Source organism: Triturus cristatus, chromosome 9, assembly GCF_964204655.1.
Source record: "Triturus cristatus chromosome 9, aTriCri1.1, whole genome shotgun sequence".
NCBI classification, from domain to species: domain Eukaryota; kingdom Metazoa; phylum Chordata; class Amphibia; order Caudata; family Salamandridae; genus Triturus; species Triturus cristatus.
Window position 1 is genome coordinate 511,964,147 of NC_140592.1, and position 23,768 is coordinate 511,987,914.

At 48.7% G+C, this 23,768-nt stretch overlaps 1 protein-coding gene across 2 annotated transcripts in view; it reads right to left on the bottom strand.

Annotated features, from left to right (window-relative positions):
- Positions 1-23,329, bottom strand: part of PC (pyruvate carboxylase) — a 2,056,240-nt gene extending 2,032,911 nt beyond the window's left edge. Inside the window, exons 1-2 of one of the 2 annotated variants that reach the window (XM_085625492.1) lie at positions 23,177-23,301; positions 14,988-15,114 (exon numbers count right to left, since the gene is read on the bottom strand). The gene's annotated coding sequence lies outside the window, so the exon portion shown is untranslated. Of the gene's footprint in view, positions 1-14,987; positions 15,115-23,176 lie in introns of both variants that reach the window. The other variant, XM_085625491.1, reaches the window with a different exon arrangement.
- Between the last annotated feature and the right edge of the window lie 439 nt (positions 23,330-23,768).

The following is a 23,768-nucleotide window of genomic DNA, read 5'->3' on the forward strand; positions in this document are numbered from 1 at the left end:
GATTTAGTGCATTAGGCATGGGTGGGTGCGCTTGCCAGCGACCAAAAGTCTGCATGAGGGGCACATTTGGTGTCCCTGTACATAGTCCAGTTCATACCAGTCCTGGGAGGCGCTGGCTCCTGGTCTGGTGTGATATTGGACAAAGGACATGGGAGTAACCTCCCCATTAAATCGGTACAACCCTCTCCTGTGGGTACAAAAGGGCTTACCTGGCTGTAGGACCTTAGATTCAATGTGGACAAGATTTTGATCAAGAAACCACTGTACTTCGACTGTCTGGACACTTTGGACTTCGCTGAACTTAGTTTGGGCCTGACAGTCTACCTCTCAGTCAGAAGCATAGTCTGTATCTGTGCACCATACACGCTCCGTGAAGGACCTGTGGAGGATCAAGGACACCCAAAGATATCTCCCTTAGAGGTAAGGAGTCACTCCCCTGAAACCGTAGGCACCATAACGCAACTGATCGGTCTGCTGAACCAGACCTCCTGTGGACTCTGAAGGCTCCAGCAACAGAGGAGGTGGGTTCCACATCCCTCAAGGTCTAAGCTGCCCTCTAACCAAGTTGGAGGTCAGAATCCCTTGTGGGGGCTGCAATACCCATACCCCTGGGCACTGCGTACTTTTGCAAGTGCATATGCTTGTTGGCGTTCCCAAAACAAGTGCACTGGGCTCCAAGTAGCACCAACCTCTGGCATCATTTCCACCAAAGAACCTCAGCCTCCTTGCACCGGGTGCTCCGTGGGCTGTTGCTTTGCAATTCTGCTTGAGGTCCCCTCGCGACTCAGATGCCTTCAGCCTGTGGGTCATCTTTGCTTTCCTTGGGCTCCCCTAGTTGCTCCAGGCTTGCCCCGACTCCCATGTGTCAGGGGAGTCTCCTGGACCTTGCTGGTCCGAGCCATAATCTCTTGACCATTTGTGTGGGTTGCCGCTGCCAAGGCTTGTTGGTGCTCCAGCAAGACACCAGCCCCTCGACATCCTTCGTGGGACAGCTTGTATCTGGCTCCTGGTCATCCTCTAAGTCTCCTGGTCCCAGTGGCTGCAGAATCAAGAACCCCTTCAATGCACCAGACATCGGTGGGCATTGGTCTACCGAGCGACCCAGTCTCTGTCCCCTCTGCTTTCAGGTAATCATCAAGAATCCACCTCTGGATTTCATCGGACACTTTTCTTCTTTCCCGCAGTGGTATTTCCTTGAAGTCGTCCATTGAGATGGACGGCGGTTTCTGACACCACTTCAGCCCTATGCACCCGGCTTCACTGGGATAGGTAACTCTGGTACTACGGTATCCACGGTTGGGGTGGCTCTTCAACCCATGATCCAAAGGGCTTCCTAGTAATGCACTGGGAAGAGTCCTTAAACTTTAAAACTGCAACCATGACTCTCCCATGGAACTGTACGGCGCACGGGGTCGTGTTCCCACACTGCACCCGTCCTCAGTGAGGTCCCCACTTACTCACCTTCGATGGGTCCTTGGGGTCCCAGCGATTCTACATTCCTAGACACGGTCTTGGCTCGAGTCGTGGTTCTTATACCACTATTTTAATGTATGGTTTGGTCTCCCCCTGGAGCCCACTGTGTACTAGTGTTACTTACAATTGTTTATGTGCTACAGTATTGTGTGCTTTGGGTTTATATGCAGCTAGCAGATACTGAAGTATTTAGAGTGCTATATATAAAAAAAAAATAATATATATATATATATATATATATATATATATATACACATACATACATATATACACACACACACACACACATATACATATATATATACACTTAAGAAAACCAGAAAACCATAGGTTTCCCACACGTTATAGTTAGCTGGACATTTCACTCGTAAAAAACCAATGAAATTCCCCCGTTATAGTTAGTGCAGGCAACTATAACTCACGCGACTGCAATCCTCTGCTGATGACGTCAGATATTACATCACTGTATTTAGACACCTATTTACCCATGTCTTCTTCCATTAATCTTTAGCTATACATATATTACAAATATTTATTTTTCAGAAAGACACATATGTAATCAGTGATGTAATATCTGACGTCATCAGCAGAGGATTGCGGTCGCATGAGATAGTTGCCTGCACCAACTATAACAGGGGAATTTCATTGGTTTTTTACGAGGGAAATGTCCAGCTAACTATAACATGTGTGAAACCTATGGCTTTTTTAAGTGAATGTGCAAGGTTTTTTTAAATGCTAATTCCTAACTATAACGTGTGTGAAACCTATGGTTTAAGTGAATTTGTACTTTTAAATGCCAAGTTATGTATTTATTAATATTTATTTAAATGATTTTTTTCTGCCGTGCATGTACGATAAGCTTACCGTACGCGCACCCCGCGATTTAAAAAAATATATATATAAAATGTATTTCATACTTTTGGGTCCTTCTTGGACCCCCTGACAAACGCTAGGGGGTCTGCAACTCTCTTTGTTGCCCCCTTTTCACGTTCTCCACGTTTATCATTGTGAGACACACAAAATGGCGGCTGACACTTCTTGATTTCAACCGATTCGAATGTTTAGTCATGTAGCCACCAATCAGAATTAAGCTCGCGCACGGCAGCGTGCGCGTACGGTAAGCTTACCGTACGCGCTCAGAGCGCGCCTATAGAATATATATATATATATATATATATAGTGATTTAAATGCTATTTTCTCAGGAAATACTGAACAGATTTACACCAGACCTGCAAAAGGCACATCCCTGACCTGAAGACTACCTCTCTGCCAAATTTCAAGTAATTCTGTTCAGCCGTTCGGGCTGTAGCTAGGACTAAAGGTCCTATGGAAAAATGCATGGGGAAAACGTGTTTTGGGACCCCCCCCTTTTTCTCAGCCCCCGCTTGACGAATCCCCCCCCCCCCCCAGACTTTCAGGGAAGGAGCGGAGCGCCCCACCTATTTTGAAAATTTCGCGAGGATTCGTCAATCGGCGCCATAGTTATTCAAAATAGAATGTTGCGGATTTCCTATGGAAACACGTTCCTAACTATAACTATCTACTGACAACCGCCAGTAGATTATATATATATATTACTTCCACTCCTTTAACTTGCACTCGTTCCCGCTGCAAACAGGAGCCCAGACCACGATTAGGTGCTTCAAAGGAATCTTTATTCGTCCGCTCTCAGGTAATTATACAGTATATATATATATATATATATATATATATATATATATAGTTCTCCTCTCATTTAATTCAATACTAAGATTGCGTTCTTGTAAAACTAGCTGCTTAACATTCCTTTAAGACTAAGCCTGACGGCTGCTCTCCACGGTTACCACTTGGATAGCTTTATAAGGTGATCTTTGACCTTCTTACATCACCATAAGGATTGTTTGGACTGGTACAGGGTGCCCACTTTAAATAGTGGGCAGCATATACCCTGCCAACTTCTCACATCGCTCTAACATCAGAACTACAGATGCGCGCAGAAGACTCGGAAAACCACTTGCTATTAAACATCACGGGGGTCCGTTGGAGGTGCGGTCCTTCAACAAATGGCAGACCTCATAGAAGCATGGCTTAAGTCCTGGATGGCTGAGGGCACCTATCCCCTGGTTGCAGTCGAAAGGGCTCACTGGTCCTGAAGCCCCCTTCTGGAGCTGCCCTATGAGCGATCATCGTCCGCATCCTGAACTTCCGCGATTGGGAAGCAGTCCTTGGCAAGGCACGTGCCTGACTAGACCTTTAATACAGCAGCACAAAAGTCATGTTATTCCCGGACTACACCAGGGAAGTCCAGCAATACAGATGGTCCATTCAAGATGTCAAACAAAAACTTCAGAACATGGACCTGCAGTATCGCCTCCTTTCCCCAGCCAGACTACGAGTCATTTTCCGGAACAAGTCCATCTTCTTGGACCCACCAGAGGAAGCTTGGCAAAGGCTAATGGAGGAGAGCCCCCCTCCCCCTCCAAATCACTCGAGACCCAACTGTTGACCCGTCAAATGCTCCCAGTCCCATTCCAAGGGACAATGACACTGCTCCCGGAGGCGACACGGTGGGACTCACTCGGCCTCCCAACTGGGTTCCACCTCATCGCCACCCGGTCTCGGAAGAACCTCAACTAAAGACCAATCAGGGAGTGGGGGGGGGGGGGTGGAGGTGGGTCGACCCAGTGTACACTGTGCCCCCTCCGTCTCCCTCCTTGAAAGCTTCCTCAGTCCCTCAGCCGGACTCACATTCCTCGCAGTCCTGTACTCTGCCAGACCTCTGGCGTAGAACTGGTCATCCGACGGCGCCGCCATGGTCTCCCTGCACTCGTCGGGGCGAAACTGGTCATCTGCCCAGCTGCCTCACCTGGAAATACAGACCCTAAAGTAGCAGCTGATGTGGATTTCTCTTGTCTCCACCTCTCATTGTAGACTCACCAATGCAAAACTATGTTCACTTCAATGTTTCGATTTCCTTGGGTGACAGATGCTTCTAGGGTAGAAGTATGGGGAGGGGGGGGGGGGGGTTCCGTTAAGCATATTTGTTGATGGTTTATGACTTCGGTATAAGCACACTTAAGTCTCCCTTGCGACGACAATCCCACAGCCCGATTCACTCAGTCTTCCAGACACCTGCTTATTTGCCACACCAGCCTTCCCAGTGGCCCTTTGCCTGGCGTGTAATTTGCCCAATAAGCCCAATTGCCCCACAAAGTGTAATTCAAGGCACTATTGTGGCATGTTAACGGTCGGTTAGTCTTTGAAACTGGCCATCGCCACTCATCCGAAGTCCTCCTCCTGCAGGAAACGCACCTTCAGGGCGAACGCTGTCCATTCCTGTCCTGCAAAGTCTATGACAGGGTTCTTCATGCGGGATACTCACGGGGGCGAGAGGGGTCGCCATCCTCCTGCACCGTTCCTTCCCCCTTGTGGTTTCCTGAGTTTACCGCGACTCCCAGTGGCGTTTTATAGCACATGAGGGCACCCTGGAGGGACTGGTGATAGTTTTGCTGCCCATCACGCCCCCTCCAGCCACTCTAAGAAGCTGCCTTAGACCCATCTCCACTTCTCGCCCGCCTGAGGGTCTCACTGTGTTGGGAGGGGGGGGGGGGGGGGGGGGGGGGGGGGGGGGGGAGAATTTTAACACAGTTCCCACGCCGACTCTCGACTGCACTGCCCCTAGAGAACCCTGGGAACAGGCTTCTCATTGACTGGACCGCTTCATGGGGCCTCTGTGAGGCTTGGTGGTCCTGGCACCAGACACACCGTCACTACATGCACACCTTGTCCTCCTATCACACACACTCCCGCATCGACTTGATTCTCCTGCCGGCTCCAGACTGCCAGTAGCGATACCCAAGGCGCAGCCCCCCGCCCCACCTCTTGTGCCCACTACCATCCCATCTCCTTGCTCAGCTGCGAAATAAAAGTTAACACGATCCTGGCTAACAGACTGAAAAGGGTGCTGCCGACGCTTGTCCACCTGGACCAGTTCGGCTTCATGCCACAGAGAAGCATGCAACACAGCATTTGATGGCTCCATGTGGCCCTAGCCCACTGCCAATCGTTACTGCATGACTTGGCACCACTCCTTATAGATTTTAAGAAAGCGTTCGATACAGTGGACTGGGACTACCTCTGAAAAATGCTAGCCTGTGTCGCCTCGACCCGCGTTTGAGGCATGGTAGCGAAGCTCAACTCCCATCCCTAGGCTCGGGTACAAGTAAATGAGTCCTTTCAGACTCCTTCCCCATTAGGCGTGGCACGAGGCAGGGTTGTTACTTGTCCTCCCCCCCCCTTCGCCATGGCAATGGAGCCCCTAGCCAAGGTCATTCGTGATAACCCACTATACAGGGGGATGGAGGTGGGACCACATTGTCCTATACGCGGATGACGTCGTCCTGTATTTGGCAGACCCAGCAAGGAGCGGCCCTCAATGCCATCACCTGCTTGGGGACTTTAGACTAGCCTCAGGCCTGAAAGTGAACCCCTCCAAATCAGTGCTGGTCCCCCTGGCCCAATCTAGAGACTGCTTTGACTGGCAGTCGACCATCCCTCTCTGCAGACAGTTTCACATCTTTGGGTGTGTAGGTGGCTCTGCAACCAGAGCTCACCTGGGTCCTGAACCTACAGCCGTTGCTCCGGAAAGTAAAAGTGGACCTGATCAAGTAGCAAAGCCTCCCCTTCATCGTGATGGGCCACATAGCCCTATATATTAAATGATATAACCAGCTTCCTTTACATCCTCCTCAACCTTCCTCTCCAGATTCCAAGATCTGGGTTACAGAAGCTGGAAGGTGACGCACAAACCTTTCTATGTAGGGGATCCCGGCCACGACTAGCGATTGTCCACTGTTGACGAGGTACCCATGACGGTGGGTTGGGCACGTCCAATTTGTACCTTTACTATCTTGACTCAACTCCTCATCACCCACGACTGGTTGAACAGGTATCGCCGGACCCGGCCTATACACTGGAGCTTGCCCGGCTTTCCCACTCTTAAGGCTTTGGTATATGGCACCCTGATCCCCTCCCAGCTGCCCATGGTCACACAAGTAGTATTTTTAGCTTGGAGTGTCACTTAACATCACGCACAATGGGATGTTAAGCTTACACAACAAACCCCTCAATGGCACAGCACCTGGCAGAAGGAGGCGGTAACACTCACCAGCTTCAGAACATGGGATAACATTAGGATTTCCCCAATTATGGGATGTGTGGTCAGGAACACACATGCGCTCCTTCGCAAATCTACAGGGGTCATTTGCCCTTGCACGCTCCTAATTTTACAAGTACCACCAGGTCAGGCATGCCATTCCTAACCATGTACACAACACTGTATCCCTCCCGGTATTTAATCCACTAGAGGCCAAAATCCTAATGGGTAACCTAGGGCGCGGCAGCGTCTCTCAAATTTACTGCACCCTCATAATAAATGCTCTCGGCTCACTCAACTAGCTCCAGATACAATGGGAGGGTCCACTTGAAGAGGAGGACTGGCAGGATGCCCCGATAGCGCCCCCCGCAAGCTCAACATCTCCTCCAAACTGCGACTAATACAAACTTACTACCTCCACATAGCGTACCTCCCCCTCACGTCTGCACAGGATTGGTCTCCGACATGCTGCCACCTGCCCCCGATGCGCAGTTGCACATGCAAATTCTTTCCACATGGTCTGGTTCTGCGTGACAATACAAACATACCGGGCAGCAGTAGGTGCTGGGATGGGCGGTCCCCCCCCCCCACTTGACACTTCTGGGAATAGGAGAGGGCGCAGTGGGCACCAGGGTTGAGGGCCTTCCTCAGTATGGCCCTCCTGGTAGAAAAGCGAGACACTGCAGCAAAGTGGGTGAAACCCTCTCTCCCCACCATAGCAATGTGGCGCCATGAGGTGGATTGGTGCGCCCAGCAGGAGAGGGTAGTGTTTGAAGTGAGGGGATGTCCCCAAAAATATGGCAGAGTATGGGGGAAGTGGCCGCACCTCTGACTTACTGTATCCAAACCGCTGCTCCTGGGAGACTCACTGACCCAGCTAGGTCTATGTACTGGCTCGCTTGGTTGTAACTTGTATATGTGATACTGTATGCTTAACTTGTGTCTTGTGCTCATTGGCCACAGGGTAATTGTTAAACCGCAATAAAATAGTTGATGGGAAAAAAAATAATCCTACTTTATTTACCACTAAAGAGGGTTTTATATAACAATTCTTTAAACATCAAATGCAATAGTCATACCTGCTCCCAATTTAAAGTTATCACTCATTCAATGCAATAATGTAACTCAATGTTATCATATGGGAGCGTTAGATCTTGCAATAGTAAAAAGTTTATTTAAGAGTTTTTTTTTACCTCCAGGACACGCAAGACGTACAAGTACATAACCCTGCTTTTTTAAATACACTGCACCCTGGGCTATGTAGGGGCGACATACATGTATTAAAAAGGAAGGTTTAGGCCTTGAAAAACAGATGCATTTTGCCAGGTTGAAATGGCACGGGGCTGTAGCCTAAGAACTGAGGCAGCCTGGGCGGATTGCGGCCTCAGATTGCTGCACAACGCATGACCCCCCAAGATGGCGGTGGGGGGCTGCAACAGACAAACTAACAGTTCCCAGCAATACTGAGTGCCCATCAGCAGATGAGGCCTGAACCCTGGTGCTTGCAGCGGGGGCTGTGGTGGTGAACTGAGGAGGCCCCGTCAGCAGCGTGGTGCCAACGGAGGAACTCCATGGAGCTGAGGAGCCTCCGAGAGGGGCTTTTAGAGGACAAACATCTCGTCTTATCGTAGGCAGCCTGAGGAAGAAACCAGAGGACGCGTGTGCAATATCTGCTTCTTATGGTTACCCCCACCTTTTTGCTTGAGGTCTAACTGTTTTTGACTAGTTAGACTAGGATCCTGCTAATCAGGACCCCAGTCTATCTACTTTCTCCCTTAAATTGTCATGCATGTACTTTGGTACACTCCAGGTTGGATTCAGGGGTACCCTTATAAGTCCCTAGTATATGGTACCATGCACCCAGAGCATAGGTACCCCCCGAGGCCTCCCATGGGCTGACACAATGAGATGATGGACGAAGTGCTGAAACTTTTCAGACACTCACCCCCAGTCACAGATCTGGTTGAATCAATCATCGTTCTTTAGCTCACTTTGCCACTACAGTTCAGACACAGCTATAATGGAAATATGTCTTGACCCTGTGCCTCACGGAACAGTCCAGCCCGAACTGCCAAGCCATGTCTTCCCTGGACCAGAAACAAGCATCCTGGGACCGGTTTCTGGCTAATCAGCCGTCAGCCAGGCTAGCTCGAATCCAGTGGCAAACTGAGCAAGGTACTCACGTCTGGGCATACCCTGCCAACTTAGGGCGAACAAAGCAAAACCAAAGGGGATGATGGAGTGTTGAACAATGCAAGCACTCACCCCCAGTCAAGTGATCTGGGTTTAATCCATTATCATTCTTTAGCTCACTCCGCCACACCAGTTCAGAACCAGCCATATGCAAATCAGTCTTGACCCCGTGCCTCATGGGAACAGTCCAGCCCGAACTGCCACGCCATGTCTACCCTGGGCCGGAAACAAGCATCCTGGGAACAGTTTCGGGCTAACAGCCCTCATCAGCCAGTCTAGCTTGAATCCAGATGGAAAAGTGAGCACTGGTCTTACCGGTGCCAGCCTTCGACCCAGACAGCATAAAATGGAAGCTGCCGACCAGAGACACGCTTCTGCCTTCCTGCTGCTGTGCCAAGCTCGAGCAGATGAAGGCAGCACAATGGGCATCCTGTCACAGGGAGGTGTGACCACCTCCCAGACAGAATTCAGTGTATTGGGGCTGGGTGGGTGCACTCAGAGTGCCTGAAAGTCTGCACTGGGGGCACGTTTGGTGTCCCTGTGCATAGCGCAGCTCAAACCAGTTCTGTGAGCCATTGGCTCCTGCTCTGGCGCGGAACTGGACAAAGGACAAGGGTGTAGCCAGCCCTCTGTCCTGCCCCTCCCCTAGGAGGGTCCCCTGAATCTGTCCAACCCTCCCCTGTGGGTATAAAATGGGTTAACTACACCGGCCGAGATAGCAGACGCCAAGACCCCATATGCAGGGGCGCTCACCGACTTACCCAGGTATCATTTCAGGGCATTTGCGGCTCAAGCACACAGGGAGGGAGATAATGCGCCCGCTCAATTAGTGTGGTTGGTGAAACAAAACAACTCTTCCGCCAATCACAACTATCCGATTGGACCTGAACACCCTTCTTTATTCACAGGTTCTCATTTTGGATGCCTTCCGGAGACATTACGCGCAACTATATGCAAATCCCGCTCCATCGGACACCGACCGCCTCACCAGATTCCTGCGCCAGTATCCTCTGCCTCACATGGGCTGTAATGCCTGACGGGACTTCAATAAATCCATAGATGCAACTGAGGTTCGGGAGGCGATGAAAGCACTGGCCACGTGGAGGGCACCTGAACTAGACGGCCTCCCGCTGGAGTTTTACCGTACTTTCGCAACATAATTAGTTCAACTGGTGAGTTCCAGGCGGCCCTCGATGATTGTACCCTACCACAGTCCATGTGAGAGTCGGTCATAGTCTCCCTCCTGAAACCGGCCAGGGATCCACAAAAACTGGGCTCCTATCAGCCCATAGCCCGGCTGCCCACAGACAAAATATAAGGTAAAACTTCTTGTGGACAGGTATGCCACGGTCATCCCAAAACCGATCCACCCAGATCAAAATGGATTCGTACTAGGCAGAAACAGCTACAACATACAGCGCCAGTTCCATGTTCAGGATCAGATCCGGGACAGTTTTCCTTGTGCGGCATGTCTGGTCCTGGACCTGGAAAAAGCCTTTGATACTCTCCTGTGGCCGTATCTCTTCCAGGGTCCTGCATTTCAGGAAGAGGGGCTCGCGTATTAGCGTACACCAAGCTGATCTACTCTACACCCACCTCCAGAGCGAGACTGGGGCCTCGGATATCCCCCCCCCCCCTGTTTCCGGTGCGTTGGGGCACTCGCCAGGGTTGCCCGCTCCCTCGCTTACTTTTCGCCATGGAGCCTCTGGCGACCCACCTCCGCAATGAGACTGAGGATTGGGGCATCCCAATTGCAGATACCATCCATGCGGTATTACTCTACGCAGATGATGTACTCATCTATATCCGAGACAAAGTCGAACCGTATCTCCATATTACGCATCCTAAAGGACTTTGAAGCAGTGGCGGGCCTGAAAGTAAATTGGACCAAATCAACGATATACCCCCTTGTGAAGGATCTTCCTCCACATCCGTTGAGTCTGGTCGACGTCGACCTCTCCGGGAGCCCCCAGGCAGTATGGTACCTTGACGTCCGCTTATATCACACGCCACAAGATCTCTATGACGGGAACTACCGCAGGGCAATGGCAGGCATCAGATCCTCCGTGCATTTCTGGAACGATCTCCCCTTGGCTGTCACGGCAAAATGGCAGTTACCAAGATGATACTCGTCCTGAGACTACTATACTATTTTGCCAATCTCCCGGTAGCCCCTCCGCGCTCCTTTTACCGGGAGCTAGACCACTCCTCGTGACGCTTATCTGGGGGTCGGGACGTCCGACTGCCCTCGCCAAACTGCAGCTGCCACTAGACCAGGGAGGAGTAGGTGCCCCCTCCTTTGAGGTACACGTCCTTGCCGCCCAGCTCCAATGGGTATCACGCTGGTCAGCGGGCAGGGCCATAGGAGAACAGACTACAGTCACCAGACACTGACTATAAGATGCATGCTGCTGCCATGAGCAACGCCACTCCCTAATAAGCCTCTCCAGTTAACAGTGGCACGCGCTTGCCTCACTCATGTGCATAGGTTAAACAGCAATTCGCCCATGTACTCTCCTGCTCTGCTGTTGGTGGGATTCCCTAGAGTTAGGGACACTATACGGAACGGATGTTCCAAACATGGACAGACCACGCACTGACAGAGGTAGGCTCGCTAGTTAACAGGCAACTGCAGACATTCGCAGCATTGGCGACCGAGATGGAACTCCCCAGAGGGCAATTCCTGCTACATCTGCAGCTACTTGAAGACTTCCGCATGGTATGGCACACGATGGATACTGCCCCCCCCCCCCCCCACACACACACACACTGTGTCACACACTACTGCAGATGGGCCCGAGACAACATCTAGTTACCTGGATATACAAGGCATTACGAGCCCTCAACCCACTCACCCTGGCGCCCCTTCGGGGAAAAATGGGACACTGAATTCCAAAGACCGCTCCATGACAGAGCGGGCTCGCGCCCTACAGTTCCCAAAAAAAAATAAAAAAAAAAATAATAATTTTTTTTAAAAAGTGTCCCGCAACTGCCTTTTCAGAAACATACAAGTGCACATACTGCATTGCGCATACCTCACCCCGAGAAACTGCAGCAATACTACTCAGATGGGTCTTTCACATGCCCCAGATGCCCAAAACCTAGAGTCTCCTTTAAAACACATGTTTTGGGACTGTCCGGCGCACCACACTTAATGGGCCACGATTCACACCACCCTTCTGACAGTCCCGGGGATCCCTGATATTCATACATGGGAGGCCTCTGCGCTACGCACAAGCAAACGGCGCAAGAACAGGAAAGTTGAAACGCGCATAGCGTCCCTGGCGCTCCTCCTAGCTAAAAAGTGCATGGCAATGCACTGGAAGGCAAAGGGAGGACCCCCTCTAGCGGCATGGTTAGGAGCAGTCAAAAATGGGGCACAGCAGAGGAGGAGGAGGAACTCCGATCCGAAGAAGTTAAGGGAACTCGCAAACACCCTAGATCCATGCCATGGGCTATTTTACTGCACTCCTTTATACAAGAAATATCAGATGAGCCGAGGTCTCAGGCAATCCACTTTCCCCGCCACACAAATACCCCCCCTGGTACCTCTTATAATCCCCCCTACAGAATAGGCGGCGAGTGAGTCCGGACTGGAAGACGGAGCTAGACGGCAAGCACAGCATCTTTTATGCTATTTTCCAGGGTACCCCCGCTAAGCAGACGCGACCAGAGGCTAAGCAGAAAGTGGTAACTAGACGACCCTCTTCAAGCGACTAGACATAAGACACGGTGTACCCCAGTTATATTTCCCCAGTTTAAATCATTGGCTGGCATATAGAACCATTTACAGCATAAGGGGTGAAACAGAGCGATCGCCCAACTGTCGGTACAGCCCATCGGCTACCTTGCATGGACTCAGACCTAGCCCTACCTACCAATCTGTAATAATGAGATCCCGTTTAATAATCTTTGGTGTAGCATGAAGTTGTTCTACTCCATGACCAGATGTATAATTAATGGAAATTACGCTACATTCGTAATAGCTACTACTGTACTGTTATTCTAGAAATGCCAATAAAAATGATTTTATAAAAATATTAAATAAGTTACCTAGCTACAGGACATTGGATTTTACGTGGACAAGATTCTACAAAAAAAAAAAAAAAAAAAAAAAAAAAAAAAAAAAAAAAAAAAGACCTTTGACCGTCTGGACACCTTGGACTTCGCTGGACTTACACTGGCCTCAACTTAGTCCCCCTTTCAGTCCGAAGCTTAGTTTGTGCCTGTGCGCTTAAGACAACAGAAGAATCTCCCTTGGAGTGAAGGAGTCACTTCCCTGCTTCGCAGGCACCTAAAACCCAACTGACCACTGCTGCTCCGGAGGACTCCAAAGATTTCAGCAACACAGAAAGTGCGTTCCTGAAGGTCACCTGGTCGATCTGCCTTCTCTCCAAGTTTGAGGCCAGTATCCCTCATGGGGGCTGCGTAACCCGAACCACTGTGCACTGCGTCTATTTGCAAGTACATATGCTTGTTGGCGATTCCAGAGCTTGTGCATTGGACTCCGTAGTCCTGAGCAGTATTTGCACCAAAGAACTCCAGTCTCCTTGCAGAGAGTGCTCCGTAGGCTGGTAACTTTGTAATCTTGTTCGAGGTCCCCTCGCAACACCTGGTCATTCGGCCTGTGGGTCATCTTGACTGTTCTTGGGCTTTCCTGGTTGCGCCAGATGCGCCCTGACTCCCCATTGCTTGGTGAGTCTCCTGGACCTTGGTGGTCCACTCCATAACCTGTTTGACCTTTCTGCGTGGGTTGCTTTTGCCAAGGCGTGTTGGTGGTCCCGCCGGACACCGACCCCTCAGCACTCTACAGACTTCGTGGGACAGCTCACCTCCGGCTCCTGGTCATCCTCGACGTCTCCTGGTCCGTGTGGCTGCAGAGTCAAGCATCCCTTTGTCGCACCTGACATCAGTGGGTATTAGTCTTCCGAGACCCTGGTCACTCTGAAGTGACCCAGACTGTGTCCCCTCTGCTTTCAGGTTCCTTCCATCTAGAACCCCGGTTTGGATTCCACAGGACCCTTTTCACCTTCCCGTCAGCAGTACTTCTACACTTACTTCCATTGAGAACGACGAGGGTTTCCAACACCACTTCAGACCTATGCACCCGGCACCCCTGGGATAGGTAACTCTGGTACTACGGTATCCACGGATGGGGTGGCTCGTCAAAATCCTAAGTTCCAAAGGATTTGCTTGAAGCCCTCCTGGAAGGGTCCTTAAACTTTAAAAGTGTAACCCCGACTTCCTCATAGAATTGTACGGAGCCCGCAGTTGTGTTCTCACACTGCCTCTGTGGGGTCCCCGTCTACTCACCTTGGGTGGTTCCTTGGGGTCCCAGCAATTCTATGTGCTCTAGACCTCGTCTTGATCCCAGTCGTGACAGTTATACCCCTATTTTAGCATATGGTTTGGTCTCCCCCTGGAGCCCACTGTGCAATGTGCTACTTACAATTGTTCTATTGATCTTTTATTATGTGCTTTGTGTTCTATCCTCGTGTAGAGGATAGTAGAGTGTTATGTTAATAAATAGATATTTTTATATAACTGTGTGGTTCTCCTTTTAATCATTCAGGGGGTGATATTCTGGTAAACAAGCTGCTTTACATTCCTTCAAGATTAAGCCTGAAGGCTGCTTTCCATAGTTCCCACTAGGATAGCTTTCAATAAGGTTATCTTGGACCTCATACATCCCAAGGGTCGTGTGGACTGGTACAGGGTGCCCACTTTAATTAATGGACAGCATATACCAGGCCACCTTCTCACGATGTGCCCACACTCGTAGGGGAGATTAGTATGCTCACCTGGGGGCTGCTGCAGGCCAGCGATCATGCCCAGATGGTCGGTGGTGAAAGAGTGAGGGCCCACTTGGATTTCCCAGGCTCCAGGACACCGCCTTCGCCCACCACCTCCCGACCTCCTCGACCCCTACGGCCAGCGGCAGCTCTGGGATCCCTTCATGCCCAAGAACCCCACCCGTGAGTGTAAAAGCACCCTGAAGGCCTGGCTGAACGAGCACCCCAGGAACCCCAGCAATGGCAAGAAGATCATGTTGTGCAACTATGTAATATTTATTTGTCCAACCCTAATCTCTTCAACTTTTCTAATAATGTAATCTTGAGTGAATTAGCATCGTGTGTATATATGTGTAACTAACCACTAGTATCTGTAGCAGACATATGTACTTACCACCATTCTTATGTGAGTTTAGAGTTGTTCTGTTTCTATCTGGGATGTAATTCATGTACTTTGAAGTCCTTATGTAAAGTAACTGGTTTATTGTAAAGCGCTCCAACACCTTCGGATAAAGTACGTGCTATATATAAAAAAAAAAAAAAAAAGCATAAATAAGGTTGCATGCCCAGTCTGCAAAGGCAGGCCTCAGACGCGTTTAAAAGGGCTACTTAAGTGGGTGACAATCAGTGCTGCAAGCTCACTAGAGCATTTAATTAACAGGCCCTGAGAACATGTAGTACCATTTTACTAGGAATTATAAGACAAACAGCAAAACACACAAGAATTTAAGTACATTAAATATGACATTTGGGGAGAAGTCAGTGTTACCATGTTTTGAGGAGTGAGCACATGTACTTAAGCATTTGTTAGCAGTGGCAAAGTGCACAGAGCCCTAAGGCCAACAAAACAAGATCAGAAAAATATGGAGTAAGGCAAATAATTTGGAGAGGGGGGGGGGGGGGGGGGGGGGGGACATCACCCCAAGGCTGATAATGCTAACAGTTATTTCATAGGCTGTGTTAACAAACATTTTTATCTTAGGGATCTTAAATTCAACTCATCCTCCATTCTTTTTCTGTGGTCCAATCTAAACTCCTTTTAATAGGTTAGGTTTTGTTTGGTGTGGCACCTAGGTGATTGTTGAATGGTGCTGTGTGCAAAATGTGTTGGGCGGTTATTGAGAGATTTACTAGGTTGTCTTATTTCTAGTGTGGAGTTTGCATGCTTGGATACAATATTGTTTTGTGATGTTGTGGCTGGACTGTGTGCAGTGTCAGGGGTTACACACAGGTTGCTTTTTACTACAACGTTCCTATAGGAAGGTAGGATCCTTCTGCATGGGTACCCCCACTTTTTGCCTGGTACTAAGCTGTATTTTGACTGGTCTGACTGGGATCCTGATAAACAGGACCCCAATCTATCTGCTTTCTCCCTAAACAGATATATGTTATGTACTTGGGTACAATCCAGATTGGATATTGGGGAACCCTTGTCAATCCCTAGTATATGGTACCCAGGGCATAGATACCCCAGAGGTCTCCCATGGGCTGAAGCATGTATTATGCCACCCGTGCAAAATGGAGATACAGGCCTGCCATTGCAGCATGTGTAAGTTGGTGCATGCATCATTTACTAAAGGCATAGGGTTTACTATATCGAAGGGTCACTGCACTTAAAACCTATAGGTCAACCCTATAGCAGGCCTTTACAATCCTGAAGGCAGGGTGCTTGGTTCTAAGTGAGCATGAGCAGGATACCCCTGCAGCCTACGGAGTCCATTATCCCGGGTTGTCAGTAAAGGAGCCATATACTATATGGAGGGGCATTGTGTTTCCGCACGATGACCATCTTGAAAACGGCTGCAACAAATCCTACCGAGCTTGGTATCAAACATATTGGAATCATACCCCCACACTGTAAATGGTGTGTGAGGTATGATTCCAAGCACCACAACTAGGCTCCCGGTGTTCCCCTGTACCAGCATTCTAGTTCCGGACAGCACAAAATGTCTGCTGCTGACCAGAGACATTTCAGCCCTCCTGTGGCAGAGCCAAGCTCGAGCAGGGGAAGGCAGAACAATAGGCATCCTGTCATAGGGAGGTGTGAACACCTCCCAGACAGGATTTAGTGCATTAGGTCTGGGTGGGTGCGCTTGCCAGCGCCCAAAAGTCTGCATGAGGGGCACATTTGATGTTTCTGTGCATAATCCAGTTCAAACAAGTCCTAGGAGCTGTTGGCTCCTGCTCTGGCATGAAACTGGACAAAGGACATGGGAGTAACCTCCCCCCTGTCCAGACCTGAATCTTACCAACCCTTTCCCTATGGTACTTAAGTATTTACCTGGGTGTAGGTCCCTAGATTCGTCATGGCTAAGATTCAGAACTGAAGCCACTGCACTTCAACTGTCTGGGCACTCTGGACTTCGCTGGACTTAATTTGAGCCTGTCGTCTTCTCCCTTTCAGTCTGCTTACTCGTCTGTGCCTTTGCAGGACCAGTGGCGCATCAAAAAACACTTGAGGATAATCTCACTTGAAGTGAAGGAGTCACTTCCCTTTATTTGAAGGCACCTCAACACGGTTGACCGGTCTGCTGATCCAGAGCTCCTGCAGACTCCAAAGGGTTCAACACCACAGGTGGTGGTCATCTACGTCTCTCAAGGCCCGAACTGCCCTCTCACCAAGTCTGAGATCAGAATCTCTCATGGGGCTGCATTAACTGAACCTGTGTGCACTGCACACTTTTGCAAGTGCATATGCTTGTTGGCAACTTTGCGACAAGTACACTGGGCTCAAAGTAGCCCCAACCTCCGACAACTTCTACCAAGATCTTCAGCCACATCACCTCATGGGCACCGTGGCCTGCTCCTTTTGGTGAGCTGCTCAAGGTCCTCTCACGATCCCAGTTTCTCCAGCCTGTGGTTCCAATTGAGGGTCATCTTTGTTTTCCTTGTGCTCCGCTAATTGCTTGGTGCCTGCCTTGACTCCCCAGCTTGTGGAGAGTCTCCTGGATCTTGCTGGTCCAAACCGTGCTTCTCGACTTCCTGCGTGGGTTACTTTTGCCAAGACTTGTTGGTGCTCCCGCTGGACACTGACCCCCTCATCACTAGACATCCTTCGTAGGACAGCTCGTATCCAGCTCCTGGTAGTCCTCAGCCACGCCTGGTCCTCGTAGCTGCAGAGTCAAGGTCTCCGTCATCTTATCTAAAGCACCCGACATCGGAGGGCATTTGTCTTCGAAGTCTCCTGGTCACTCCTCAGTGACAGACACCACTGTCCCCTCTGCTTTCAGATACTCCTCTCCAAGAATCCACGTTTGGATTCCTCCAGACACTTCTCTACTCCTCTTCGAGCAGCAGCACTTCACTCAAGTTCTACATTGGGTTAGACGGCGGTTTCCAACACCACTCAACCCTATGCACCCGGCTTCCCTGGGATAGGTAACTTGGGTACCTCAGTATCCATGGGTGGGGTGGCTCTCCAACCTTCTGTCTTCCACAGGGTTTCTTCAGGATCCACTGGGAAGGGTCCCTAAACTTTAAAATTCCAAAACGACTTGCACATAGACTTGTACGGAGCACGCGGTCGTGTTAACACACCGCGCACACTCCGTGGGGTCCCCATCTACTCACCTTGGGTGGTTCCTTGGGGTCCCAGCAATTCTACGTCCTGACTAGTTGTGGTTCTTAAACTACTTTCTTACTATATAGCTTGGTCCCTCCCCTGGGGGCCACTGTGTATTAGTGCCATTTACCGTGATTTCTTTTCTCAAGTATTGTGTGTTTTGGGCCTTAGTGTGGGAGATACTTAGACATACTAGATGGTGTTATATAATAAATACATACTTATAACTACTGTATGGTTCTCTTTTCATTTAATCTATACTATAAGATTGCATTCTGGTAAAACAAGCGGCTTTACACTCCTTCAAGACTAAGGCGAAGGCTGCTCTCCACAGCTTCCACTTGGATAGCTTTCTAAGGACGTCGGATCGGTGACCTCAAATCACCATAAGGGTTGTCTGGACTGGTGCAGGGTGCCCACTTACATTAGTGGACATCATATACATGGCCAGCTTCTCACAGTTCCCTTACTGCAACCCTTTCGGCTCACTGGGGCGATCTATTCCTAATCAATCATAGCATTTGTAAAGCCCACTACATACCCGTGAGGGTCTCAAGGCGGCCGGGGGGGGGGGGGGGGGGGGGGGGAAGAGCTGCTACAGTTCGAAGACCCAGGTCTTGAGAAGTTTTCTGAAGGTCAGGAGGTCTTCAGCTTGCCGTAGGCAGATGGGGAGGGTGTTCCATGCCTTGGCGGCAAGCCTCCCATGTACCTTACGATTCAGTACTTTCACATGATGGGCAACGGTTGCCACCCGACTGGTTCGCTGCCTCCCTTCAGCAACATACTGCGATCACGCTAGACTCCTTAAAGCTTCACTGGGAAGGAGACTGAGCGTCCTTTCACCAACTCAGAATGGGGGTGCTGCCCTGGAAAGCGCCAGATCCAATTCTTAATCTTACACAGAGCGCACCTTACCACTGCATGGTCTCTATTCGTCCCCGATGTCAATTGACGCAGACTTCTTACATATGTTAGGGCACTACCCTGTTCTCACTGGGTACCAGACCACGGTGGCTGACACCCTTGCCCGCAGCACTGAACGCAACATCCCCTTCCAAAGGGAAGTCAATATTCTGCATCTATTCAGTAAAAGCTAAATATTCAAGGTCACATCTCGCTTTCTAGCTCTGCGCAGGGCAACTTCTAAACGGCCAATTAAGATGTAGAAATCTCCTGCAGCCACCCCATGTTATAGTGCGGCGTCGCTCTTTACTGACATGGGTAAAAGCAGAAAGTATTGCCCTGCACAGAGAAGACTTGCTGGGCCTTCACAAACTCCCACTAGCAGCCAGCTGGGACACAATTCTAGCAGTCCTGCAGAGAGACGATGACATGGATTCAGTAACTCTCCCTTAGAGGGAGAGCCGACCGTTGTGGTGACATGAGTGAGAATGACCCTCCAATCCTACATAGTTAGGGTGCCTTCTTTCTACTTACTTTGTCCTCATTTTGTTGTGCGCCACCCCCCCTGTTCAATTTCTGTTTTAAGGTAATTTCGCATTATATGCGTTAACATGTGTTAAACAGTGGTACTGTCACTATAGTTGGTGTCCACATCAAATATGTGACATTACAACGTGCTCAAAATGATTGCGGTACATTACATCGCAGTTTTTACAACGCAAGTTATGATGACTTGCGCTGGACTTAGAAATAGTATGATTTACTATTCCAACACCAGTCTACGTACAGTAGGGAAGGTGTTGGTATAGTAAATCATACTATTCCTTAGGTTAGAGCACCATCCAGCGCAAGTTGTGACGACTTGCGTTGTAATACCCGCGATGTAAAGGCATTGCGATGCAATGCCCGCGTGGTAATGGAGGTTTCCCGTCCACATCTGGTTCTTGTATAGGACTGTTTTGCTTGCCCTCTGTATTACACTACAGATTTGGCCCCCTCCGCTCACCTGGGGCTACTCATGATGTTCTACTGTGTATTCCACTCTTATTTCTTGCTTTCTCATGTGAAAAATCAATACACAGAATTACAGTAAAAAATTAATTTAAAAAAATCCAGGGGTTGTCTTGAAGTGCACTGCTCATATGGCGTAAAAATTGCAAATTACATTCTGGAGCACAAGTTTAGGCTAGGTTCCATGTTTTTGGATGGGAATACCACTCAGAGTCACAGGCTGAAAGCATTGTTAGGTCAACTATATTTTGAAGGACCTACTATAAACAATATTTGCAAACATTGGAATGCTTTAAAATTTGGAGAGGAGTTACGAAACACCCAAGGGAACCTACAAAACAAACATTATTGAAAACTAGAAACTAGGGGAATGCAAGAGGATGTGGCATGCAAAAAATACACAAAGTTCTTTACCTTTAAGGACTTGCAAGCAACCAATATGTTTAAAGATAAGTGGGAATACTAACACCTGTGGCAAATTTAAGAGTTTTACAGTGCAGAAACAGAGGAAATTATTTTTCAGTCATTGTTTGACATTTCGCGTTAAAAGAAAATAGCTGGAACAATCCATGCATGTTATACCCTTCTTGGATTCTATCAGAATGGTAATCTATATTCCTAGCATTGAGACAATAAGTAATTGCCAAGGTCATGTTCCAAGCAAACTGCCTCCCTGCACTAAAGCAAAGCATCTCCTCACGATGTTTGTATGAAATACAAAGTCACTAGTCAAAAGAGAAAGGAATATATTTTTTTGTTTACATTTTTTTTTATTGAATTGAATCACTTTAGATACAGTGAATCATGGAAAATGGTTCCGATCTCAAGGTACATGCATAGGCAGATAGAGATTTTTTGGCATTCATGTGTACATACGTACATGTTTTCTCTCATAGCGGTCATAATATATCAATACAATCCCAGCATTATACATAGGTTGAAGTTATCAGTGTGAGACTTATGGGTCCTGGGAAACGGTTGTTAATCAAAATGTTGGTGACAGAGCTACGTCTGCCCATGGTTCTCATGGGAGCTTTGAGCCTGCTGCTCTAGTGTGGTCAAAAGAGAAAGGGATATATATCCACCTTTCAGGACAGCAGCAGGAAGCCAGTGCCAAAAATAGGAAAGCTGGGCTTTTGCAAGTGAAATTTGTATCAACCACTTAGCCAGTTCTGTGCATCAACTTTCATTAGTCCCCGACAGTCTTGTCAAAAGGTCCCCCAAATTGCTTCAAGCCTCTTCCCTTGCTCACATCATCTCTTGAACAAACAAGGGGGGGGGGGGGGGGTCTATCAGTGACAAACAAGAATATCTTGTTATCCCAATAACGAGAAAAAACAGCTCCATGAACAGATATAAACCAGGAACTTCCTGAAATACCGTAGAGTGCAGCCTTTCACACATCCTTCTCTCTGTCTCTGTAATCTTCCAAACTCCGATGCAGCCAACTTCATTTATGAATGCATGTCAAATCCCATGAAGTCCCAATACTCAGGAATGTCACAAGATGGGTTATGGAGGTAGAGGACTAGTTTTACCAGGCAGCTCAATTCTGGGACGGGGTTGCTGGATACCTCGGAGGGGTTGTACCAAGGTAGTCAGGAGTTTCAGCTTAGCCTGGGTGCAGAGAATGTGGGTAGCCATATGGACTTTGAATTGGTACACATGGCAAGCTATAGTTCGTAGTAAGGAGAGCTCAGCTTAACTGAATGAGCTACTTACACATCCACCTGGTAAATTTTAGAGCTCTGGCAGTGTACCTTTGTTTGAATGGTTGTGGTATATAGGGCTGCTGTTAATTTTCAGTAGCCTTCGTTTTAACGACAGTGTGTATCTGGTCTAAGGCCAGTTCTTCTGTATTAATCACGGTGGTTTTGTTGCCTATGCCAAACTAACAACTTCACAGTTTTAGTGACAAAGAAGTTCTCTGGCTGCTCCCAATGAGTTGGGCCTTCCGTTTAAAAATAAACAATAGGGTTTTAGGTTGTCACTGATGTTTGGAACCCTAGTCTTGCTAAACAGTACATAATTAGGAGGCTGCCAGAGCCTTCTGTTGGAATGACCATAGAGTTCTAGTCTTCCTCATAAAGGTTAAGGTCTTTACTGTTTTTTTAATGTAGGGTGGTAGCAGGGGGGTGCATGGTGCCCTGTAGAAAAGCTGTAAAGTTCATCAAAAGACATTTAAGGCTGTAGCGACATGCTACCTTTGTGTGGACGAAGGCTCAGAAGACATGGCGTATGTACAACGTTGAATGGGGATGGTGTGAGAATGTGATGCATGTAACACTGGGGCGTGTGTGCTGGCTGAAGCCTGGCAGGTAATTACAGGTGGAAAGAGGGAGCCTTGATAAAGCCAATAGGCTGTGGCTATTACCAAGGGACGATTAGAACAAACAAGGTATTTTCTACTTAAGAGCCTCCTGACTCTTCAATACGAAAGACTCCCCCTTGCGGCTACAAAAGAGCCATTGTATCACAATTGGGACCGGGCATGATAAACCAATGGCTAAAAGGATTAAACACCTGCAAGGAAATATCCGTCCGAACTGGTACAAAAAAAAAATATATGAACGTAGTGAACAGAAAAGAACAGTATTGATATCAGCAAACAAACAATTTGAGCAGTTGCAGCGTGTACCTCCTTCATGAAAAGAGAATTTCAAAGACGTTGTCTAGACTACACTTCAGTTTCCCTACACCACTGACAGCATGAATGCTAGGGGCGTTGACATAGGGGGGCGGGGTCAGGGAGGGGCGAGAAGGAGGGCGGAAGGGAGGAGTGCAGGGAGCAGTACCTCGCCACGTTTTTGGAACAAGCCTCGGATGAACCTGTGACAATACTACCCACACCCACCCCCGTGTTGTAACCGGTCTCACCGTCACGCACGCGAAAGAACAATCATACTGCTACGATAAAACAGCCAGATAAACGATACCAGAGCGTCGCATATCCCAACAAGAACCAACAGTCCTGTCAACGTAATAGCAACGAGTACCGCTTAATACAATAAGATGAAACATGCACCACACCTGCCTCAATAAGAGGCAACAGCATTTAATGCGAACTCTCCACAAACAAGCCAGGTCTACTACAGCACGTGCCTTACCTCCCGCCAGACTTAAAACCAGAGTTCTTCTGCTTTTACCCGCGACTTAACCGGCTTCAATAAGTGAAGGCAAAAAGGAGCAATCGCGAAGCTACTTTATACCGATTGGTGGACTAAGTGACGGTATGAGGTGGGCGTGGATGTCTACACTTCTCGTAAGTTCCTATGATTGGTTTGACAAAAGGTTGCTGCCCCGGAAAAGACGGCCCACTAACCTCGGAAGAAACATACCTTTAAAAGGGATCGCATGAGTACAGACATCCGCAAGTGGGCCGGTAAGTCAGGCAACCAGGGATCCGTAAGCTTCTGCGCATGTACAAAAAAAAAGGCACGCGTGCATTCCGATGAAGGGGCGTGTCTATGTAAATACAGAAAACTTCACTCTGTTTTTTTCTGCTTTCTGTTTGATGGGTGTTGGTTGTTTATGTGAGGCAGTAGTGGCATCGGACTAATGGTCAAGTTGTTTCGCTGCTGTTCTAGTTTGTTTTATTGCGTGCGACATCCGGATATTTTAACTTAAATGACACTTGCCTCGTGGTTCCTGCTGGCATTTTCGGTATGAGCAGAATACTGGAATTACATTTTTTTCTCA